We start from the raw sequence: 16,997 nt of genomic DNA, 5'->3' as shown, positions 1-16,997 counted from the left end.
AAACAAAGACAGTGAAAGAGAGAGAAATTCTTACACAATTCGTTCAGGGGCTGTGATGCCACCTGGATTGACCATATCTAGACCCACAGCTGACGGAGACATAAGGGTGGACACTCCTGGGGCTGAGAGGTTTGGTGAGGTTGGGTGAGCAAACGCAGACCCTTTAAAGTAGTACTGCGTGGTACCCATCCCATGGGTCCCAAATCTCCAGGTTCAAGGGCATCTTCCTACATCGAAAACATGCATGAGAAACCCAGAAGCTGGTACACCGTGTGATCGGGAAAGGTTTCTAAAACGCACCTCATTTCTCACCTCCTTGTGCTCGGGTTCGCCATTCCAGCCGCTTTACTAGCAATCTCCCTCCTTGGAGACTCAGCACCTTTAACCTCCTGTTCCGTACAGGTTGCGATTTGTCCTGAGGATGAACGGGAAGAGGGGGAACCAATGAGAGACTAGCTCTAGGTGTTGGGACTGGCACAGGTCACTCTATTTTCCCATCAGGAAGAAGAATTAACCACAGGCTCAGCCTGCCGCCCGGGACCAGAATAGGGCCTGAAGCAATCCTGTGCTTTTGCGGCCAGCTCCCAAGTAAGCGAGTTGAACAATGGAGCTCAGGGGCACTGCAATTCACAAACCTGCAGAGTTATAAATGATAACTCTTGTCCACAAATATATTGAGGGAAGGCACCGAAGAGGATTTGAAAGCAAGGCAGAATTGCAGGAAACAGATTTCAGGAGGTAGATTCGAATCGCCTTGAAAGCACAGGAAAAGCGGCCAAACCTCGACAATCATGCCCTTGGCCAAAAAGGGCGTATGCGTTTTTTCCTGAATATATTCAGGAAAAAACGCATACGCCCTTTTTGGCCAACCAAGCAACTTGGAAAGGCAAATCAGCGCTACAAAGAAGTCTCGCTTCCCATCGGTCAAAAGGGCCATGCTGAATAAAGTGTCAAAACCAGAAATGCAGGACAGGCCATGGAGAACCGGGAGCCTTGCTACGCTGATGGGCGGGATGTAAATTGCCAACAGCCACTCTGGAGAAGTGTACGGTGTGTCCTGAAACATCTAAAAAACTCAGCTTAGAGAGCATAGGGCACTTCCACTCATGGGCGTATACATTGGGAAAACTAAAAATCAGCAAGACACAGGCACCCCAAAGTTTAGGGCTGCTCTCTTGACAAGAACCTCCACTTCGTTACACCTTAAATATCCCAGGAAAGAGAAAAAAGGATAAAGAAGTTGTGGTCCTTATGTACAATGGAATATCACTCAGCCATGAAATCAAGGTCATAAGGCTAGTAGCAGCATGATGAGTGGATTTAGGTACGACAATTCTAAGTGAAAAAAGTCACACAGAAAAAGACACTTGTCATAAGATATCACTAATAGAGGGAATGTAAAAACCGCTACACTTGAACTGAATTACAAAACGGAACAGAGTCACACGTTTAGAAAACACACTATGGCTGCTCAACGGGAAAGGTGAGGCGGGGGGATGCATAAAACACGGGTTTCAAATTAGCTCAGATACCGTTCCATAAACCCAATATGTAATAGACAAGACCTACTCCTTGCTCAGGGAACTGGACTCAACACCCCCTACTCACCGCCCAAGAATATATCTGACTAGTAAGAATCTTAAACCTATGTATTGATATCTCTCTGTAAGTGAGTCAAGTGGGTGTAAAGCGGCATAAACACAGCAGTGAAAAGCAGCTAAACCCCATTATAAAAATCAATTACTTTTAAAAACCCGTGAAACAAAGACAGTGAAAGAGAGAGAAATTCTTACAAACTTCGTTCAGGGGCTGTGATGCCACCTGGATTGACCATATCTAGACCCACAGCTGACGGAGACATAAGGGTGGACACTCCTGGGGCTGAGAGGTTTGGTGAGGTTGGGTGAGCAAACGCAGACCCTTTAAAGTAGTACTGCGTGGTACCCATCCCATGGGTCCCAAATCTCCAGGTTCAAGGGCATCTTCCTACATCGAAAACATGCATGAGAAACCCAGAAGCTGGTACACCGTGTGATCGGGAAAGGTTTCTAAAACGCACCTCATTTCTCACCTCCTTGTGCTCGGGTTCGCCATTCCAGCCGCTTTACTAGCAATCTCCCTCCTTGGAGACTCAGCACCTTTAACCTCCTGTTCCGTACAGGTTGCGATTTGTCCTGAGGATGAACGGGAAGAGGGGGAACCAATGAGAGACTAGCTCTAGGTGTTGGGACTGGCACAGGTCACTCTATTTTCCCATCAGGAAGAAGAATTAACCACAGGCTCAGCCTGCCGCCCGGGACCAGAATAGGGCCTGAAGCAATCCTGTGCTTTTGCGGCCAGCTCCCAAGTAAGCGAGTTGAACAATGGAGCTCAGGGGGACTGCAATTCTCAAACCTGCAGAGTTATAAATGATAACTCTCGTCCACAAATATATTGAGGGAAGGCAACGAAGAGGATTTGAAAGCAAGGCAGAATTGCAGGAAACAGATTTCAGGAGGTAGATTCGAATCGCCTTGAAAGCACAGGAAAAGCGGCCAAACCTCGACAATCATGCCCTTGGCCAAAAAGGGCGTATGCGTTTTTTCCTGAATATATTCAGGAAAAAACGCATACGCCCTTTTTGGCCAACCAAGCAACCTGGAAAGGCAAATCAGCGCTACAAAGAAGTCTCGCTTCCCATCGGTCAAAAGGGCCATGCTGAATAAAGTGTCAAAACCAGAAATGCAGGACAGGCCACGGAGAACCGGGAGCCTTGCTACGCTGATGGGCGGGATGTAAATTGCCAACAGCCACTCTGGAGAAGTGTACGGTGTGTCCTGAAACATCTAAAAAACTCAGCTTAGAGAGCATAGGGCACTTCCACTCATGGGCGTATACATTGGGAAAATTAAAAATCAGCAAGACACAGGCACCCCAAAGTTTAGGGCTGCTCTCTTGACAAGAACCTCCACTTCGTTACACCTTAAATATCCCAGGAAAGAGAAAAAAGGATAAAGAAGTTCTGGTCCTTATGTACAATGGAATATCACTCAGGCATGTAATCAAGGTCATAAGGCTAGTAGCAGCATGATGAGTGGATTTAGGTACGACGATTCTAAGTGAAAAAAGTCACACAGAAAAAGACACTTGTCATAAGATATCACTAATAGAGGGAATGTAAAAACCGCTACACTTGAACTGAATTACAAAACGGAACAGAGTCACACGTTTAGAAAACACACTATGGCTGCTCAACGGGAAAGGTGAGGCGGGGGGATGCATAAAACACGGGTTTCAAATTATCTCAGATACCGTTCCATAAACCCAATATGTAATAGACAAGACCTACTCCTTGCTCAGGGAACTGGACCAAACACCCCCTACTCACCACCCAAGAATATATCTGACTAGTAAGAATCTTAAACCTATGTATTGATATCTCTCTGTAAGTGAGTCAAGTGGGTGTAAAGCGGCATAAACACAGCAGTGAAAAGCAGCTAAACCCCATTATAAAAATCAATTACTTTTAAAAACCCGTGAAACAAAGACAGTGAAAGAGAGAGAAATTCTTACAAACTTCGTTCAGGGGCTGTGATGCCACCTGGATTGACCATATCTAGACCCACAGCTGACGGAGACATAAGGGTGGACACTCCTGGGGCTGAGAGGTTTGGTGAGGTTGGGTGAGCAAACGCAGACCCTTTAAAGTAGTACTGCGTGGTACCCATCCCATGGGTCCCAAATCTCCAGGTTCAAGGGCATCTTCCTACATCGAAAACATGCATGAGAAACCCAGAAGCTGGTACACCGTGTGATCGGGAAAGGTTTCTAAAACGCACCTCATTTCTCACCTCCTTGTGCTCGGGTTCGCCATTCCAGCCGCTTTACTAGCAATCTCCCTCCTTGGAGACTCAGCACCTTTAACCTCCTGTTCCGTACAGGTTGCGAATTGTCCTGAGGATGAACGGGAAGAGGGGGAACCAATGAGAGACTAGCTCTAGGTGTTGGGACTGGCACAGGTCACTCTATTTTCCCATCAGGAAGAAGAATTAACCACAGGCTCAGCCTGCCGCCCGGGACCAGAATAGGGCCTGAAGCAATCCTGTGCTTTTGCGGCCAGCTCCCAAGTAAGCGAGTTGAACAATGGAGCTCAGGGGCACTGCAATTCACAAACCTGCAGAGTTATAAATGATAACTCTTGTCCACAAATATATTGAGGGAAGGCACCGAAGAGGATTTGAAAGCAAGGCAGAATTGCAGGAAACAGATTTCAGGAGGTAGATTCGAATCGCCTTGAAAGCACAGGAAAAGCGGCCAAACCTCGACAATCATGCCCTTGGCCAAAAAGGGCGTATGCGTTTTTTCCTGAATATATTCAGGAAAAAACGCATACGCCCTTTTTGGCCAACCAAGCAACCTGGAAAGGCAAATCAGCGCTACAAAGAAGTCTCGCTTCCCATCGGTCAAAAGGGCCATGCTGAATAAAGTGTCAAAACCAGAAATGCAGGACAGGCCATGGAGAACCGGGAGCCTTGCTACGCTGATGGGCGGGATGTAAATTGCCAACAGCCACTCTGGAGAAGTGTACGGTGTGTCCTGAAACATCTAAAAAACTCAGCTTAGAGAGCATAGGGCACTTCCACTCATGGGCGTATACATTGGGAAAACTAAAAATCAGCAAGACACAGGCACCCCAAAGTTTAGGGCTGCTCTCTTGACAAGAACCTCCACTTCGTTACACCTTAAATATCCCAGGAAAGAGAAAAAAGGATAAAGAAGTTCTGGTCCTTATGTACAATGGAATATCACTCAGCCATGAAATCAAGGTCATAAGGCTAGTAGCAGCATGATGAGTGGATTTAGGTACGACGATTCTAAGTGAAAAAAGTCACACAGAAAAAGACACTTGTCATAAGATATCACTAATAGAGGGAATGTAAAAACCGCTACACTTGAACTGAATTACAAAACGGAACAGAGTCACACGTTTAGAAAACACACTATGGCTGCTCAACGGGAAAGGTGAGGCGGGGGGATGCATAAAACACGGGTTTCAAATTAGCTCAGATACCGTTCCATAAACCCAATATGTAATAGACAAGACCTACTCCTTGCTCAGGGAACTGGACTCAACACCCCCTACTCACCGCCCAAGAATATATCTGACTAGTAAGAATCTTAAACCTATGTATTGATATCTCTCTGTAAGTGAGTCAAGTGGGTGTAAAGCGGCATAAACACAGCAGTGAAAAGCAGCTAAACCCCATTATAAAAATCAATTACTTTTAAAAACCCGTGAAACAAAGACAGTGAAAGAGAGAGAAATTCTTACAAACTTCGTTCAGGGGCTGTGATGCCACCTGGATTGACCATATCTAGACCCACAGCTGACGGAGACATAAGGGTGGACACTCCTGGGGCTGAGAGGTTTGGTGAGGTTGGGTGAGCAAACGCAGACCCTTTAAAGTAGTACTGCGTGGTACCCATCCCATGGGTCCCAAATCTCCAGGTTCAAGGGCATCTTCCTACATCGAAAACATGCATGAGAAACCCAGAAGCTGGTACACCGTGTGATCGGGAAAGGTTTCTAAAACGCACCTCATTTCTCACCTCCTTGTGCTCGGGTTCACCATTCCAGCCGCTTTACTAGCAATCTCCCTCCTTGGAGACTCAGCACCTTTAACCTCCTGTTCCGTACAGGTTGCGATTTGTCCTGAGGATGAACGGGAAGAGGGGGAACCAATGAGAGACTAGCTCTAGGTGTTGGGACTGGCACAGGTCACTCTATTTTCCCATCAGGAAGAAGAATTAACCACAGGCTCAGCCTGCCGCCCGGGACCAGAATAGGGCCTGAAGCAATCCTGTGCTTTTGCGGCCAGCTCCCAAGTAAGCGAGTTGAACAATGGAGCTCAGGGGCACTGCAATTCACAAACCTGCAGAGTTATAAATGATAACTCTTGTCCACAAATTTATTGAGGGAAGGCACCGAAGAGGATTTGAAAGCAAGGCAGAATTGCAGGAAACAGATTTCAGGAGGTAGATTCGAATCGCCTTGAAAGCACAGGAAAAGCGGCCAAACCTCGACAATCATGCCCTTGGCCAAAAAGGGCGTATGCGTTTTTTCCTGAATATATTCAGGAAAAAACGCATACGCCCTTTTTGGCCAACCAAGCAACCTGGAAAGGCAAATCAGCGCTACAAAGAAGTCTCGCTTCCCATCGGTCAAAAGGGCCATGCTGAATAAAGTGTCAAAACCAGAAATGCAGGACAGGCCATGGAGAACCGGGAGCCTTGCTACGCTGAAGGGCGGGATGTAAATTGCCAACAGCCACTCTGGAGAAGTGTACGGTGTGTCCTGAAACATCTAAAAAACTCAGCTTAGAGAGCATAGGGCACTTCCACTCATGGGCGTATACATTGGGAAAACTAAAAATCAGCTAGACACAGGCACCCCAAAGTTTAGGGCTGCTCTCTTGACAAGAACCTCCACTTCGTTACACCTTAAATATCCCAGGAAAGAGAAAAAAGGATAAAGAAGTTGTGGTCCTTATGTACAATGGAATATCACTCAGCCATGAAATCAAGCTCATAAGGCTAGTAGCAGCATGATGAGTGGATTTAGGTACGACGATTCTAAGTGAAAAAAGTCACACAGAAAAAGACACTTGTCATAAGATATCACTAATAGAGGGAATGTAAAAACCGCTACACTTGAACTGAATTACAAAACGGAACAGAGTCACACGTTTAGAAAACACACTATGGCTGCTCAACGGGAAAGGTGAGGCGGGGGGATGCATAAAACACGGGTTTCAAATTAGCTCAGATACCGTTCCATAAACCCAATATGTAATAGACAAGACCTACTCCTTGCTCAGGGAACTGGACTCAACACCCCCTACTCACCGCCCAAGAATATATCTGACTAGTAAGAATCTTAAACCTATGTATTGATATCTCTCTGTAAGTGAGTCAAGTGGGTGTAAAGCGGCATAAACACAGCAGTGAAAAGCAGCTAAACCCCATTATAAAAATCAATTACTTTTAAAAACCCGTGAAACAAAGACAGTGAAAGAGAGAGAAATTCTTACAAACTTCGTTCAGGGGCTGTGATGCCACCTGGATTGACCATATCTAGACCCACAGCTGACGGAGACATAAGGGTGGACACTCCTGGGGCTGAGAGGTTTGGTGAGGTTGGGTGAGCAAACGCAGACCCTTTAAAGTAGTACTGCGTGGTACCCATCCCATGGGTCCCAAATCTCCAGGTTCAAGGGCATCTTCCTACATCGAAAACATGCATGAGAAACCCAGAAGCTGGTACACCGTGTGATCGGGAAAGGTTTCTAAAACGCACCTCATTTCTCACCTCCTTGTGCTCGGGTTCGCCATTCCAGCCGCTTTACTAGCAATCTCCCTCCTTGGAGACTCAGCACCTTTAACCTCCTGTTCCGTACAGGTTGCGATTTGTCCTGAGGATGAACGGGAAGAGGGGGAACCAATGAGAGACTAGCTCTAGGTGTTGGGACTGGCACAGGTCACTCTATTTTCCCATCAGGAAGAAGAATTAACCACAGGCTCAGCCTGCCGCCCGGGACCAGAATAGGGCCTGAAGCAATCCTGTGCTTTTGCGGCCAGCTCCCAAGTAAGCGAGTTGAACAATGGAGCTCAGGGGCACTGCAATTCACAAACCTGCAGAGTTATAAATGATAACTCTTGTCCACAAATATATTGAGGGAAGGCACCGAAGAGGATTTGAAAGCAAGGCAGAATTGCAGGAAACAGATTTCAGGAGGTAGATTCGAATCGCCTTGAAAGCACAGGAAAAGCGGCCAAACCTCGACAATCATGCCCTTGGCCAAAAAGGGCGTATGCGTTTTTTCCTGAATATATTCAGGAAAAAACGCATACGCCCTTTTTGGCCAACCAAGCAACCTTGAAAGGCAAATCAGCACTACAAAGAAGTCTCGCTTCCCATCGGTCAAAAGGGCCATGCTGAATAAAGTGTCAAAACCAGAAATGCAGGACAGGCCATGGAGAACCGGGAGCCTTGCTACGTTGAAGGGCGGGATGTAAATTGCCAACAGCCACTCTGGAGAAGTGTACGGTGTGTCCTGAAACATCTAAAAAACTCAGCTTAGAGAGCATAGGGCACTTCCACTCATGGGCGTATACATTGGGAAAACTAAAAATCAGCAAGACACAGGCACCCCAAAGTTTAGGGCTGCTCTCTTGACAAGAACCTCCACTTCGTTACACCTTAAATATCCCAGGAAAGAGAAAAAAGGATAAAGAAGTTGTGGTCCTTATGTACAATGGAATATCACTCAGCCATGAAATCAAGGTCATAAGGCTAGTAGCAGCATGATGAGTGGATTTAGGTACGACGATTCTAAGTGAAAAAAGTCACACAGAAAAAGACACTTGTCATAAGATATCACTAATAGAGGGAATGTAAAAACCGCTACACTTGAACTGAATTACAAAACGGAACAGAGTCACACGTTTAGAAAACACACTATGGCTGCTCAACGGGAAAGGTGAGGCGGGGGGATGCATAAAACACGGGTTTCAAATTAGCTCAGATACCGTTCCATAAACCCAATATGTAATAGACAAGACCTACTCCTTGCTCAGGGAACTGGACTCAACACCCCCTACTCACCGCCCAAGAATATATCTGACTAGTAAGAATCTTAAACCTATGTATTGATATCTCTCTGTAAGTGAGTCAAGTGGGTGTAAAGCGGCATAAACACAGCAGTGAAAAGCAGCTAAACCCCATTATAAAAATCAATTACTTTTAAAAACCCGTGAAACAAAGACAGTGAAAGAGAGAGAAATTCTTACAAACTTCGTTCAGGGGCTGTGATGCCACCTGGATTGACCATATCTAGACCCACAGCTGACGGAGACATAAGGGTGGACACTCCTGGGGCTGAGAGGTTTGGTGAGGTTGGGTGAGCAAACGCAGACCCTTTAAAGTAGTACTGCGTGGTACCCATCCCATGGGTCCCAAATCTCCAGGTTCAAGGGCATCTTCCTACATCGAAAACATGCATGAGAAACCCAGAAGCTGGTACACCGTGTGATCGGGAAAGGTTTCTAAAACGCACCTCATTTCTCACCTCCTTGTGCTCGGGTTCGCCATTCCAGCCGCTTTACTAGCAATCTCCCTCCTTGGAGACTCAGCACCTTTAACCTCCTGTTCCGTACAGGTTGCGATTTGTCCTGAGGATGAACGGGAAGAGGGGGAACCAATGAGAGACTAGCTCTAGGTGTTGGGACTGGCACAGGTCACTCTATTTTCCCATCAGGAAGAAGAATTAACCACAGGCTCAGCCTGCCGCCCGGGACCAGAATAGGGCCTGAAGCAATCCTGTGCTTTTGCGGCCAGCTCCCAAGTAAGCGAGTTGAACAATGGAGCTCAGGGGCACTGCAATTCACAAACCTGCAGAGTTATAAATGATAACTCTTGTCCACAAATATATTGAGGGAAGGCACCGAAGAGGATTTGAAAGCAAGGCAGAATTGCAGGAAACAGATTTCAGGAGGTAGATTCGAATCGCCTTGAAAGCACAGGAAAAGCGGCCAAACCTCGACAATCATGCCCTTGGCCAAAAAGGGCGTATGCGTTTTTTCCTGAATATATTCAGGAAAAAACGCATACGCCCTTTTTGGCCAACCAAGCAACCTGGAAAGGCAAATCAGCACTACAAAGAAGTCTCGCTTCCCATCGGTCAAAAGGGCCATGCTGAATAAAGTGTCAAAACCAGAAATGCAGGACAGGCCATGGAGAACCGGGAGCCTTGCTACGTTGAAGGGCGGGATGTAAATTGCCAACAGCCACTCTGGAGAAGTGTACGGTGTGTCCTGAAACATCTAAAAAACTCAGCTTAGAGAGCATAGGGCACTTCCACTCATGGGCGTATACATTGGGAAAACTAAAAATCAGCAAGACACAGGCACCCCAAAGTTTAGGGCTGCTCTCTTGACAAGAACCTCCACTTCGTTACACCTTAAATATCCCAGGAAAGAGAAAAAAGGATAAAGAAGTTGTGGTCCTTATGTACAATGGAATATCACTCAGCCATGAAATCAAGGTCATAAGGCTAGTAGCAGCATGATGAGTGGATTTAGGTACGACGATTCTAAGTGAAAAAAGTCACACAGAAAAAGACACTTGTCATAAGATATCACTAATAGAGGGAATGTAAAAACCGCTACACTTGAACTGAATTACAAAACGGAACAGAGTCACACGTTTAGAAAACACACTATGGCTGCTCAACGGGAAAGGTGAGGCGGGGGGATGCATAAAACACGGGTTTCAAATTAGCTCAGATACCGTTCCATAAACCCAATATGTAATAGACAAGACCTACTCCTTGCTCAGGGAACTGGACTCAACACCCCCTACTCACCACCCAAGAATATATCTGACTAGTAAGAATCTTAAACCTATGTATTGATATCTCTCTGTAAGTGAGTCAAGTGGGTGTAAAGCGGCATAAACACAGCAGTGAAAAGCAGCTAAACCCCATTATAAAAATCAATTACTTTTAAAAACCCGTGAAACAAAGACAGTGAAAGAGAGAGAAATTCTTACAAACTTCGTTCAGGGGCTGTGATGCCACCTGGATTGACCATATCTAGACCCACAGCTGACGGAGACATAAGGGTGGACACTCTTGGGGCTGAGAGGTTTGGTGAGGTTGGGTGAGCAAACGCAGACCCTTTAAAGTAGTACTGCGTGGTACCCATCCCATGGGTCCCAAATCTCCAGGTTCAAGGGCATCTTCCTACATCGAAAACATGCATGAGAAACCCAGAAGCTGGTACACCATGTGATCGGGAAAGGTTTCTAAAACGCACCTCATTTCTCACCTCCTTGTGCTCAGGTTCGCCATTCCAGCCGCTTTACTAGCAATCTCCCTCCTTGGAGACTCAGCACCTTTAACCTCCTGTTCCGTACAGGTTGCGAATTGTCCTGAGGATGAACGGGAAGAGGGGGAACCAATGAGAGACTAGCTCTAGGTGTTGGGACTGGCACAGGTCACTCTATTTTCCCATCAGGAAGAAGAATTAACCACAGGCTCAGCCTGCCGCCCGGGACCAGAATAGGGCCTGAAGCAATCCTGTGCTTTTGCGGCCAGCTCCCAAGTAAGCGAGTTGAACAATGGAGCTCAGGGGCACTGCAATTCACAAACCTGCAGAGTTATAAATGATAACTCTCGTCCACAAATATATTGAGGGAAGGCACCGAAGAGGATTTGAAAGCAAGGCAGAATTGCAGGAAACAGATTTCAGGAGGTAGATTCGAATCGCCTTGAAAGCACAGGAAAAGCGGCCAAACCTCGACAATCATGCCCTTGGCCAAAAAGGGCGTATGCGTTTTTTCCTGAATATATTCAGGAAAAAACGCATACGCCCTTTTTGGCCAACCAAGCAACCTGGAAAGGCAAATCAGCGCTACAAAGAAGTCTCGCTTCCCATCGGTCAAAAGGGCCATGCTGAATAAAGTGTCAAAACCAGAAATGCAGGACAGGCCATGGAGAACCGGGAGACTTGCTACGCTGATGGGCGGGATGGAAATTGCCAACAGCCACTCTGGAGAAGTGTACGGTGTGTCCTGAAACATCTAAAAAACTCAGCTTAGAGAGCATAGGGCACTTCCACTCATGGGCGTATACATTGGGAAAACTAAAAATCAGCAAGACACAGGCACCCCAAAGTTTAGGGCTGCTCTCTTGACAAGAACCTCCACTTCGTTACACCTTAAATATCCCAGGAAAGAGAAAAAAGGATAAAGAAGTTGTGGTCCTTATGTACAATGGAATATCACTCAGCCATGAAATCAAGGTCATAAGGCTAGTAGCAGCATGATGAGTGGATTTAGGTACGACAATTCTAAGTGAAAAAAGTCACACAGAAAAAGACACTTGTCATAAGATATCACTAATAGAGGGAATGTAAAAACCGCTACACTTGAACTGAATTACAAAACGGAACAGAGTCACACGTTTAGAAAACACACTATGGCTGCTCAACGGGAAAGGTGAGGCGGGGGGATGCATAAAACACGGGTTTCAAATTAGCTCAGATACCGTTCCATAAACCCAATATGTAATAGACAAGACCTACTCCTTGCTCAGGGAACTGGACTCAACACCCCCTACTCACCGCCCAAGAATATATCTGACTAGTAAGAATCTTAAACCTATGTATTGATATCTCTCTGTAAGTGAGTCAAGTGGGTGTAAAGCGGCATAAACACAGCAGTGAAAAGCAGCTAAACCCCATTATAAAAATCAATTACTTTTAAAAACCCGTGAAACAAAGACAGTGAAAGAGAGAGAAATTCTTACAAACTTCGTTCAGGGGCTGTGATGCCACCTGGATTGACCATATCTAGACCCACAGCTGACGGAGACATAAGGGTGGACACTCCTGGGGCTGAGAGGTTTGGTGAGGTTGGGTGAGCAAACGCAGACCCTTTAAAGTAGTACTGCGTGGTACCCATCCCATGGGTCCCAAATCTCCAGGTTCAAGGGCATCTTCCTACATCGTAAACATGCATGAGAAACCCAGAAGCTGGTACACCGTGTGATCGGGAAAGGTTTCTAAAACGCACCTCATTTCTCACCTCCTTGTGCTCGGGTTCGCCATTCCAGCCGCTTTACTAGCAATCTCCCTCCTTGGAGACTCAGCACCTTTAACCTCCTGTTCCGTACAGGTTGCGATTTGTCCTGAGGATGAACGGGAAGAGGGGGAACCAATGAGAGACTAGCTCTAGGTGTTGGGACTGGCACAGGTCACTCTATTTTCCCATCAGGAAGAAGAATTAACCACAGGCTCAGCCTGCCGCCCGGGACCAGAATAGGGCCTGAAGCAATCCTGTGCTTTTGCGGCCAGCTCCCAAGTAAGCGAGTTGAACAATGGAGCTCAGGGGCACTGCAATTCACAAACCTGCAGAGTTATAAATGATAACTCTTGTCCACAAATATATTGAGGCAAGGCACCGAAGAGGATTTGAAAGCAAGGCAGAATTGCAGGAAACAGATTTCAGGAGGTAGATTCGAATCGCCTTGAAAGCACAGGAAAAGCGGCCAAACCTCGACAATCATGCCCTTGGCCAAAAAGGGCGTATGCGTTTTTTCCTGAATATATTCAGGAAAAAACGCATACGCCCTTTTTGGCCAACCAAGCAACCTAGAAAGGCAAATCAGCGCTACAAAGAAGTCTCGCTTCCCATCGGTCAAAAGGGCCATGCTGAATAAAGTGTCAAAACCAGAAATGCAGGACAGGCCATGGAGAACCGGGAGCCTTGCTACGCTGATGGGCGGGATGTAAATTGCCAACAGCCACTCTGGAGAAGTGTACGGTGTGTCCTGAAACATCTAAAAAACTCAGCTTAGAGAGCATAGGGCACTTCCACTCATGGGCGTATACATTGGGAAAACTAAAAATCAGCAAGACACAGGCACCCCAAAGTTTAGGGCTGCTCTCTTGACAAGAACCTCCACTTCGTTACACCTTAAATATCCCAGGAAAGAGAAAAAAGGATAAAGAAGTTGTGGTCCTTATGTACAATGGAATATCACTCAGCCATGAAATCAAGGTCATAAGGCTAGTAGCAGCATGATGAGTGGATTTAGGTACGACGATTCTAAGTGAAAAAAGTCACACAGAAAAAGACACTTGTCATAAGATATCACTAATAGAGGGAATGTAAAAACCGCTACACTTGAACTGAATTACAAAACGGAACAGAGTCACACGTTTAGAAAACACACTATGGCTGCTCAACGGGAAAGGTGAGGCGGGGGGATGCATAAAACACGGGTTTCAAATTAGCTCAGATACCGTTCCATAAACCCAATATGTAATAGACAAGACCTACTCCTTGCTCAGGGAACTGGACTCAACACCCCCTACTCACCGCCCAAGAATATATCTGACTAGTAAGAATCTTAAACCTATGTATTGATATCTCTCTGTAAGTGAGTCAAGTGGGTGTAAAGCGGCATAAACACAGCAGTGAAAAGCAGCTAAACCTCATTATAAAAATCAATTACTTTTAAAAACCCGTGAAACAAAGACAGTGAAAGAGAGAGAAATTCTTACAAACTTCGTTCAGGGGCTGTGATGCCACCTGGATTGACCATATCTAGACCCACAGCTGACGGAGACATAAGGGTGGACACTCCTGGGGCTGAGAGGTTTGGTGAGGTTGGGTGAGCAAACGCAGACCCTTTAAAGTAGTACTGCGTGGTACCCATCCCATGGGTCCCAAATCTCCAGGTTCAAGGGCATCTTCCTACATCGAAAACATGCATGAGAAACCCAGAAGCTGGTACACCGTGTGATCGGGAAAGGTTTCTAAAACGCACCTCATTTCTCACCTCCTTGTGCTCGGGTTCGCCATTCCAGCCGCTTTACTAGCAATCTCCCTCCTTGGAGACTCAGCACCTTTAACCTCCTGTTCCGTACAGGTTGCGATTTGTCCTGAGGATGAACGGGAAGAGGGGGAACCAATGAGAGACTAGCTCTAGGTGTTGGGACTGGCACAGGTCACTCTATTTTCCCATCAGGAAGAAGAATTAACCACAGGCTCAGCCTGCCGCCCGGGACCAGAATAGGGCCTGAAGCAATCCTGTGCTTTTGCGGCCAGCTCCCAAGTAAGCGAGTTGAACAATGGAGCTCAGGGGCACTGCAATTCACAAACCTGCAGAGTTATAAATGATAACTCTTGTCCACAAATATATTGAGGGAAGGCACCGAAGAGGATTTGAAAGCAAGGCAGAATTGCAGGAAACAGATTTCAGGAGGTAGATTCGAATCGCCTTGAAAGCACAGGAAAAGCGGCCAAACCTCGACAATCATGCCCTTGGCCAAAAAGGGCGTATGCGTTTTTTCCTGAATATATTCAGGAAAAAACGCATACGCCCTTTTTGGCCAACCAAGCAACCTGGAAAGGCAAATCAGCACTACAAAGAAGTCTCGCTTCCCATCGGTCAAAAGGGCCATGCTGAATAAAGTGTCAAAACCAGAAATGCAGGACAGGCCATGGAGAACCGGGAGCCTTGCTACGTTGAAGGGCGGGATGTAAATTGCCAACAGCCACTCTGGAGAAGTGTACGGTGTGTCCTGAAACATCTAAAAAACTCAGCTTAGAGAGCATAGGGCACTTCCACTCATGGGCGTATACATTGGGAAAACTAAAAATCAGCAAGACACAGGCACCCCAAAGTTTAGGGCTGCTCTCTTGACAAGAACCTCCACTTCGTTACACCTTAAATATCCCAGGAAAGAGAAAAAAGGATAAAGAAGTTGTGGTCCTTATGTACAATGGAATATCACTCAGCCATGAAATCAAGGTCATAAGGCTAGTAGCAGCATGATGAGTGGATTTAGGTACGACAATTCTAAGTGAAAAAAGTCACACAGAAAAAGACACTTGTCATAAGATATCACTAATAGAGGGAATGTAAAAACCGCTACACTTGAACTGAATTACAAAACGGAACAGAGTCACACGTTTAGAAAACACACTATGGCTGCTCAACGGGAAAGGTGAGGCGGGGGGATGCATAAAACACGGGTTTCAAATTAGCTCAGATACCGTTCCATAAACCCAATATGTAATAGACAAGACCTACTCCTTGCTCAGGGAACTGGACTCAACACCCCCTACTCACCGCCCAAGAATATATCTGACTAGTAAGAATCTTAAACCTATGTATTGATATCTCTCTGTAAGTGAGTCAAGTGGGTGTAAAGCGGCATAAACACAGCAGTGAAAAGCAGCTAAACCCCATTATAAAAATCAATTACTTTTAAAAACCCGTGAAACAAAGACAGTGAAAGAGAGAGAAATTCTTACAAACTTCGTTCAGGGGCTGTGATGCCACCTGGATTGACCATATCTAGACCCACAGCTGACGGAGACATAAGGGTGGACACTCCTGGGGCTGAGAGGTTTGGTGAGGTTGGGTGAGCAAACGCAGACCCTTTAAAGTAGTACTGCGTGGTACCCATCCCATGGGTCCCAAATCTCCAGGTTCAAGGGCATCTTCCTACATCGAAAACATGCATGAGAAACCCAGAAGCTGGTACACCGTGTGATCGGGAAAGGTTTCTAAAACGCACCTCATTTCTCACCTCCTTGTGCTCGGGTTCGCCATTCCAGCCGCTTTACTAGCAATCTCCCTCCTTGGAGACTCAGCACCTTTAACCTCCTGTTCCGTACAGGTTGCGATTTGTCCTGAGGATGAACGGGAAGAGGGGGAACCAATGAGAGACTAGCTCTAGGTGTTGGGACTGGCACAGGTCACTCTATTTTCCCATCAGGAAGAAGAATTAACCACAGGCTCAGCCTGCCGCCCGGGACCAGAATAGGGCCTGAAGCAATCCTGTGCTTTTGCGGCCAGCTCCCAAGTAAGCGAGTTGAACAATGGAGCTCAGGGGCACTGCAATTCACAAACCTGCAGAGTTATAAATGATAACTCTTGTCCACAAATATATTGAGGCAAGGCACCGAAGAGGATTTGAAAGCAAGGCAGAATTGCAGGAAACAGATTTCAGGAGGTAGATTCGAATCGCCTTGAAAGCACAGGAAAAGCGGCCAAACCTCGACAATCATGCCCTTGGCCAAAAAGGGCGTATGCGTTTTTTCCTGAATATATTCAGGAAAAAACGCATACGCCCTTTTTGGCCAACCAAGCAACCTAGAAAGGCAAATCAGCGCTACAAAGAAGTCTCGCTTCCCATCGGTCAAAAGGGCCATGCTGAATAAAGTGTCAAAACCAGAAATGCAGGACAGGCCATGGAGAACCGGGAGCCTTGCTACGCTGATGGGCGGGATGTAAATTGCCAACAGCCACTCTGGAGAAGTGTACGGTGTGTCCTGAAACATCTAAAAAACTCAGCTTAGAGAGCATAGGGCACTTCCACTCATGGGCGTATACATTGGGAAAACTAAAAATCAGCAAGACACAGGCACCCCAAAGTTTAGG

Source organism: Eschrichtius robustus, chromosome 8, assembly GCF_028021215.1.
Source record: "Eschrichtius robustus isolate mEscRob2 chromosome 8, mEscRob2.pri, whole genome shotgun sequence".
NCBI lineage: Eukaryota > Metazoa > Chordata > Mammalia > Artiodactyla > Eschrichtiidae > Eschrichtius > Eschrichtius robustus.
Note: the sequence above shows the minus strand (reverse complement) of the source record.